Consider the following 9,370-nt stretch of genomic DNA (forward strand, 5'->3'; position numbering starts at 1 on the left):
ATCCTAGGACGCGACCATCAACATGGTAATCCAGTTAAGAAAAATTTTCGTCAGTTCGTCAGAGCATAGTGGAATCAACAAGAGAAAATCGGATATTTTAGCAGTCGAAATTGATTAAGGAAACCTTGAAAAAATTAAACTTCTAAATGATTCCACAACAATATCGCTGCGAGGAACTATTTTATTTACGGTGATCCTAGATTAGTTTGTAACTACATTACGAGAGAAACCATTCTTCGTAAAAATTCCTGTAAGCCGAAACGCAAAGCTAAATCGACGGGATTCTGTGAAGAAAAAAAAAGTGATCTATATTCATAAAGATAAATCCTAAAGATGAAATCTTTGCTCAAGACGGCGAGCAACAGTCGAATCAATTTCTTATTCTAGGTTTTAATAATTACGGATTTTGAAACAAATTTGCAGAACGTTACAATTGAAGAATTAATACGTAGATTCAATTCGCTATGAAAAAAGCTAAAAATTAAAACATGGTGCCTTGAAGAAACATGTGCCTAATATACTAAGACGTATCATCCTTTGATCCTGAAGAATAGATCGAATCGGATCGATATAAAAAGCCTTAATAATAAAGTTAGATATACAATTAACTTACACTAAATATCGTACAATACTAGAATCTTAGACTTTAACGCGTGCTTGAGTGAGTTGGAAAATCATAGAGAAATAGACAGAATTGACCATAATTTATAGATCGATTTATGAAAATGAAAGAAAAATGAAGAAAATATCTAATGTGGACTTTCACTTTATAAGAGAAGATATAAACGTGTCTCTCATATTTTGAACCGTAAAAAATTTGGTATTTTATTTTGTTAATTGTGTATTATTATAGTCAATTTTATTAAAATATACATTCTGATGTAATATGAAATGTGTAATGAATTATTATACGTGTTAAATTTTTGTTTTTTCAATAAGATGAAAGTTGTACTTGATATTACAAATTTACATTTTATACATTAACATCTTTCATAGATTTTTGTTTTACTTCAAATATATCCCAGTATTTGTATCTTCTCTTTTATATTTCTCACGCTCAATATTAATTATAAGAAGCATTTTATCGATTCTACTCTCTTCATAAGCCGAACTATCAACAGAATGACATATATGAGACATAATTTATTTATGCTTGAAGGCTGTCGCAATCTTCCTATTCACTTATCAAGAATTTTAATAAATGAATTTAACTGCCATCTCTCATTATCTAAGTTTGAATCGCTATAATACAAAGTTTTTTATTAATACCGGATAAAAATTTGAATTACATCAGCTGACCAATATTATTCGCAACGTTAAGAAAATCCTATAAAAAACGACATTGTTCTTAAATTACATTAAGCCGCGCTGCAAATTACGATGGTATAATGCATGACTAATTTGCAAAGAAGAAAGGATAGCACGGAAAAAAGTGTCGGCACTGTAATTAAGGCCGTTGCAATCCTTTCAATCGTCCCTACACTTTTCCACCTTTCACGACGCATTCCATTCGCGCGACGGATTCAGCTCGAAGTTACAGAAATCTGATTTCGAGATCAACACAAAGTATTATCCGAAAAAATTGTACGCGGACGGTTCAGTCATAGAATAAATGTCATGAATTAAAAATTTTTTCAAATACCAATAAATATATAACGATAAATATAAAAAAATTGCAAAACGGTAAAAAAATAAACTGACGTACAATAAATTTTTTTTAATAATATAACATTTATCGCTAATGTAAAATCAACAAATCGCGTAGTTATAAAAAACGTAAAAAAAGTAATATATTCATACTATAAAACGTCCGATTTAATATTTATCTTTTGCGTAGCATCATCGTATGTAATGTCAAGCTTAAATCACAAGAAATCATCACAAAATTCTCGAATACCAAGTGAATCAAAAGGATTTACAATTAGAAGTTGATGAAAAAAAAATTGATGGAAGGAAAAATTCAGAAGAACGCCGGGACGGCAGAAAAAAACGCCGCTGATGGATTTGATTTTACGACCTAGAAAGTGAATTTCAGCGCTTGGGCGACTCGGATGCCTTCGAGCGTAATCCGCGAATCGCGAAATTGTCAGATCCAATGATCCGCTGAGGAAGCTGGATAATAAAATAGTGTTTAGAAATCGATGGGCGGATCTCCGTGCGCCGATCTTGCCGTTGATCGGCGACGTGTTGGGAAATCGGAAGAGCTCGGAAAGTTCGTCGCACTCCGCGTACCTCGGATCATTAAGTTTTCAATCATGGAAGTCGGTGACGTGTCGCGAAGATATACCGGGTATTATCGTCACGAAATGAAATACAAGTACCTAGATCACGTTTCCCAATCTTCTTTCAACATATTGAGATACACAAACCACTGGAACATCCGTAAACGTGTATAATTGTCGTCGTTAATTGAATGAGAATATAATTAAAGTTTGTTTCAAGAATTAACCAAAACGACAATTATGTTTACTTTCCAATCGAAATTCTGAAGCGTCTGAAGGCAGATGAAGTGTCGCTACTCTGAAGAAGCGGAAGAGAAATAAAAGACTCTATATTTCTTCATCTCTGAAACTAATTCGCAACGAGAAAAGAAATCGATAGCAATCATTTAATATGTAACTATCACACCAGTGGAAAGACGTAATCATTACAGCAACGCGGTCCTATCCGATTTAAATCACGAACTTAACGAACTTCACGATACTCACACGGTTTGAGATTGTAATCTCTACTATATCATGCGATTTTTAAAATCGTTTAATCCTGTCGCTCGGGAATTAAATAAGAACACAAGTAAGAATTTATTAATATTAATTTCCGCGCGCGCGCGCACGTTAACGTTTTCCTTATTACGCTTTAAACTCTTAAACTATAGAAGAAATTAACGGGAAAATATATACCGCCATATAATATCTAATCGCATTAAATAGATTGCTGCTGACACATCTCGTTAGGCGGCTTTTTTCGCGGCTGGCAAATGACAGCGGGATGTAGCCAGGCGTTTCTGCTCCGCTTGTCGACCGTAATGCTTTGTTTGCGACTAATGTGTCAGGAAATGATATCCGCCGATATGCAGCGTGTTTGCGGGATCGAGCAAAAACTTACGGCAGCGAACGGGTATCATTCCGGCCGGCACTTCTGGCGAACGGCAAACGGTGCGAAATCTCTCGAGGTTCTCATCGAACCGCGGAAACGTCTACAGTGAAGAAAGGACCCGATCTGAAACTGACGCGCCGCGGAATCTTTATACGGCGTGGAAAAGCCGCGTGCTTCCTGCCGGCGATGATCGGCAAGAAGAGGCGAATAAACGAGCCGGAGTGCCTGGTAAATCTCACCACGGGCAATCCCACACGATGATGATATATCCCCTCGTTTCCTGCGGACGGTCGCTGAAGATCGTACCTTGGGTGAAACGATGTAATCGTCTTCCGTTCCTCAAGTCAGGTGCAAATTTATCGGCACTTTCTAGCGAGCGTCGGCATCGCAGGTGCAGGCTCTTCCAGGAGGATCCCTTGATCTTTGGGATTAACCCAATCAATTCTTAGTAGCAAGAGCGTAACGCGGGAGGTTAAAGGCATAATGGAAGCTAAAGGGAACTGTACACTATACAAAAAAAAAATTAATTGGGTGGTACAGTAAACCTATAATTTATTACGCGAATTCAACATCGACAGCTAAGAAGATTTGATGGTTTAACAAATCGCTAATGTTCAGCTGTCAACTTTGCTATTTTAACATAGAAAATTGACTGTCTGTATATTACAACTGTAGATTTGCTGAATCAGTGAAGTTTTCAGCTTTGTTTTTTTTTTCCGTGTACGGCTGTCTATCCGTCTTGCGTGTGCGCAAGATAGATTTATGTGCAAGAACGCTTCGTGTGAGGGCAAATCTTAAGGACCTCACGCGTACAATATCTTTCATATAGAGAAAATGCGAGATCTTGTGTGCGTGAATACTTTGCGTGTGCTAAGTCCTTATCGTATGTGTATTATCATCATGTGCGCAAAGATCTTCGTATGGACGATTGTGGAAAATTGAATGTGCAACCTTCGCTAAATTATATGACTAAATCATATTACATATACTAAATTAGAAGACTTGTGGCTTATACGTTGGATGGATATATTCTGTTCTTAGAGTCATCATTGCGTGGCGCACCTTTATTAAAATTGCTTATTGCTATTCTGTTATATCTTTAGAAATTTTTCTAACAAAAAAAGACTGTTTCACTTTATTGAAATTAACTTTCTTTCTTTTCTTTTTTCTCCTTTTACATAAAATCTAAAATAAAAGAGAATATCTTATTAAATGTTTTATTAGTTACGAATTCGTCGTTGGAATAATCCCATACGCGATACAATTATTACAAGTGCGCGCTCAGTTTCTCAAGTTCTATGGAACGCAATTGAAAATCCTGCGACGGATCTTAAAAACGGATTAATCACTTTCCGGCTTCCCGGGTGCGAGTTTACTGCGCTTTCTAGATCGTGTCGACGATCGAAGCGGAAAACAAACAGCACGTCAGTTTCGTGACTGAAAGTGTTATCTCGAGCGACTCCGATTAATTGATTTATGTCTATGTAGCTACACTTTTTTAATGCAAACTGTTTCATCGAGTGCATTTGTCTCAAGAATCAGTTATTATGAAGGTAAAAGAGCCACGATGACGCGGAAATCAATGCAAATGCATATAAAGATTCGATCAGATTTCGATCTCAAATTTACACTAGAAAAATCTAGTTGCCTTAATTGGCAATTTTGTGGAAAATGGGCAAATCAGAATCTTCTGATTAAATCTATTGTACCTAATTGTAGTTGAGATAACCAAAATTGATATAATCAGAATTTTCTGGATTATTCATTTTAACCAGAAATTGTTCTCAGTGTATAATTGCACTTTTAATCAAACAAAAAGGACCTAAACGATAATGAAAATAAGATCAAGGTGATATCTATAAATAAAATTCATTTTAAGAAAAAAACAAAATAAAGTCATTCGATACACGCTTTCGTGATGAATTCTTGATATAAAATAATTTCAACCTGATGTCATATTGATCTTATTACGATTGAATGTTTTACCTGAATTATTAGTTATTCCGCCGACTATCTCAATGGCGACAATCTCAATGGCGAATGAGTCGTCACGTAGAGTTTGCTAGCCGTGAAGCGATTTAATCGTCGCTTCCGGTAGGATATTGGGTGCAAATTTATTGGCACTTTCTAAGCATAGCGTGGAGGTAGGACGCGTAAATCCGACCTTGATTAACCCGATCAGTGATTCGTAACATTGTAATGAGAGTCCAGGGATGACGTGAGCTACAGAGTAGCTCAAGGTGCTCCCGCGGTGCATCTCGCATCTGTTGGATATGTTTTTTCCACGCTCTTCCCACTTCATCGCGCGAGTTCAGCGAAAAACGACCCGCACTTTCTAAGACGCGCGGATGCAAACGCGCAGAAAGATCCTGGCGTGCGATAGGGCCGACAATGACTCGTAAACCGCAACATTTTACCGGTGCGCTTCCCCGAAGCGATCCACTTTTGCACCACGGATCGTATATGGAAGGACATAATAAATACCTACCGGATTATTATTCGAATTACCGTGGCGGAAAGTGCTGCCGTCCTCCCCGACGATGCTGTGCTGACGAGAATTTAATATCGTCGGATTAAAATTATTGCTTTCTACATATAAATATATAAATGATGATATCTACTGAGATGCTTTTAAGATAGAAGGAATCTTAAATTTCGTCTCATTGAGTGATATAAAAAGAAAAAGTTGCATTGATTGAGACATCAAAATTAGATTTTGGGACAATTTAAATTTTAAATTTTCGTTAGATTTTATAGAAAATTTTTTTTGCTAAGAAAATAAGTACATTAAACGTATATACGAAGAAAATTCGTCAACTGTTTATGAACACCTGTAATAAATTTTCTAATCTAATTTCTTCTTCTAACTTACAATAATTAAATATTATTTAACTTAAAGGCTTCAATAATCGATATTTTTCATTCTTTTGTTCTCTCTATTCTATTTTTATATTTATTCTATTTATATATTTCTATACATATATTTTATACATTGTTTTTTTTCTTTATTTATTCTACATTTTTTATTTTCTATTTTTTCCAACACTTGTCTCTGTGTGTCAGATTTTAAAATTTTCAATCTGTCCTCCGATGTGTATTTGTTCATAAATGTACTGAAAGGAACTTTTCTATTTATTAATGACAAATTGAACATAATTTCTCGCATATATTTAATATCTTCATTCTTTTCCTGGCAATAACCAATATTAAATATACAACAACATCTGATATTTTTATGCTCCCTCAAATTTTTATTCGTTTTTTTCATTTCCTATTTTTTCTTGTTCCCACCGGCGAATTCCTCATTTTACTCTTATTGACGTTTCGTAACACGGCCTTGCGAACGCTTGGTGACTAAGCTCGCACAATGCAGATCTCGGGTGAAGCCCTGGCACGCATGGACCCTGTTTCTCTCCTTCACACGCGTACCGATCGCAACCGATGGCCTCGGACCTCTCTTGCGTTACACTTTTGCCACGCCCCGATCGAACGGGTAAGCTCATCGCGAAAGTGAAACGCAATAAAGGAGCCACGCCGAGCGAGAGTCTCACAGTCCTCGCGAAGGCGGAAGAGAGAAAGAAAAGGGGGCTTGACGGGAGAGAGGAAGAAAGACAGAGTGATGGGGAAAAAAGAGAGACGTGAGATTCTATCGATCAGAACTTCAAGACCTGGAAATCGGTTTTCTCGCAGCATCCCGCAGTTATCAACGCGCAAAGAGATATTCTTATAATCTCTTTTATCTCTTAAATGACTATATCTGATAAATATATAATAATTTTGTGTAAAATAAATTTTATGTAATATAAATTATCTAAATAAATTTAAATATCCCACGCTCAATTAATTAAATTTAATAAAATGAAAGAAAGAACTTAGAGCAATAGTTAGTTGTTAGATGCTATATTTTAAAATATTAAAATTATAAAAACGTGTTTTGTAATTTTAATATTTTAAAATGTAACAACTAACAACAAGTTATTGCTCTGAGTTCTTTTTTTATAAATTATCTATAAATCATGCATCCTATATCACGATCATTCATATTTCATAGAAAAAAATTTGTGATAAGGTGCTTGTGAAGCTTCTTAGAAGTCTTTCAATGATTAAGCCACTTAATAGTATACGCTTATTTTTTAATTACGGTACAACAACTTATACGTATCCCGGATATGACAAGGAAAGAACGGTTTTATTGAAATATCTAAAAGTTTAACTAAATACAGATTTAAAAGTAATTTTGATGGAAAAATAATTAAGCTTACTGGTTGCTAGAATGTTTAAACTTTTTATGTTACTCATCATATTTGAGCTTTGAATGATGAGAATTATTGTGATGATCCAATGAAATTACTTTCAAATCTGTATCTGTCTAAATTTTTAGATACTTCAACAAAATCAAATAATTCTTTTCATCTAATTTTAGATGTATTCTCGAAACAAATCATATTTTAATATCAAGCTCCAGAAAATATTTTACGTTCAAATATTTCATCAAAAATAACACGGCTCACGTGAAGATGACACGGGAGATGCGTACCGTTTTCGTAATTTAACCAGAGGACTTCTCGAACAACTCTCGAGAGCTCTCTCATCTCCCGTCTTCGTCGCCGCGTCTACTCGACTAAATTGCGTCAGGTTCTCGCGGTGCAAGACACGCCTCGCACTTCTCGATCTCATCTCGGGGATCGCTTCTCGTTCCAGTTCGCGTGTATGATTTCACCGGTCACTTACGTCCACTTGCGACACTCTCGGTCATCCGATCTCCGCCGAATTGCGACAGCCGGCAAAGCAAAGATAAAGAAAAAAAAGGAGAGGAAAAAAGAGAATAGCAAAGGAGAGTAGAGGAGAGCGCTTGATCGCCGTTAGTAGGAAACTGTAACGTTTGTTCGAGCGTGCGTGAGCTGCGGTGCTCCTCAGCACGCGAGCCTTATGTTACCTTCGTCAATTGCGAATCATAAATTCCGATGACTATACGTATAAATGCGTAACAACGACATTAATGATAAGGATATGTAAGAATGTATGGCACTGTGCCTATGCAAACGTTTTTCACATAAGAGCGATATACATACCTAGAATTCATATTCGAGGCTCAATCTTAAGTTAGACAAAGCCGTTAAGAGTAATGCTGCGATGAGCAATGTGCAATAAGCGTCGAACCTTTTGAGTATTCTTTTTGTACAAGATTACGTCTTTGTGCCACGATTGCGTTTCATATCGTTGATATTACTTTCAAAAATATGAATGTGGATTTAAAATCATGTGGTTTCTATAATTTACTGTTGAAACACCAATATGCTGTGAATTTAATATCATAGATGTAGGTTTAATAATCAAGTAGAATATATAAATTATTATGACATCAAAATAACGTTAAAATAGTTTCAAAATGACCACTATATACATGTAAAAGTCATTTTTCAATCATTTACGATTCATTTTAATATTTTAACATTATCTTTCTGTTCTTGGATATCATTAATATCTTGGATTTAAAGGGCGAGGATCTATTTTCAAAGTCTTACAACTTATTCTTAAATAAGGTTTCTTATAATTCGTTATTTCACTGAATTGCTTACTTCAAAATATGACATTGTTTCAGAGCACTATAATAGCTTTTTCGTCCTATAAAGTCAAAACCCGTTATGTTAAATTCACACTATGTTGGTATTTATATCAACACCAATACAATTATATTCAACACCCATGGTGTGCTAAATCTACACTTATATTTTTTAAAAAGTGTACACTTCCAGTACACTACAATTTCATGAAGTGCCACAACTTCATGAAGAATCACTTCGATAATATGTCTAAATGAATTATCTCGACAATAAATGCTATTCAAGAAACGACAATGAGAAGCGAACATTTACGAGTAAAAAAGAAAATTTCGCGATATGTGGACCAAAGACAGTCTAATCACGCAGCTGTGCGTATGCCATCACGACGACACAACATCTTATTTCGATTAATTTAAGTCTGGCTTTAGATTTTTATTATTTTAGTTGCGAGAGAGAGAGAGAGAAAGAGAGAGAGAGATTTAAATCTAGCCTGTAGTCATCTTTGGGCTCTACCACGATCTCGATCGTTGCTATTCGTCGAATTCTAATAGAATTGTCAATCTGATTCGCATGAGTGTTCGTACGACCATCCTGTAATTATATATAGTCAATCGCGCGATATGTATTAAGAAAAACTAGTATAAATACTATCTTTAATTTTATATGAGGTATACAAAAAATATATATATATATATATATATACACAAATT

The sequence above is a fragment of the Atta cephalotes genome, assembly GCF_000143395.1.
Source record: "Atta cephalotes unplaced genomic scaffold scaffold00008, whole genome shotgun sequence".
Lineage (NCBI taxonomy): Eukaryota > Metazoa > Arthropoda > Insecta > Hymenoptera > Formicidae > Atta > Atta cephalotes.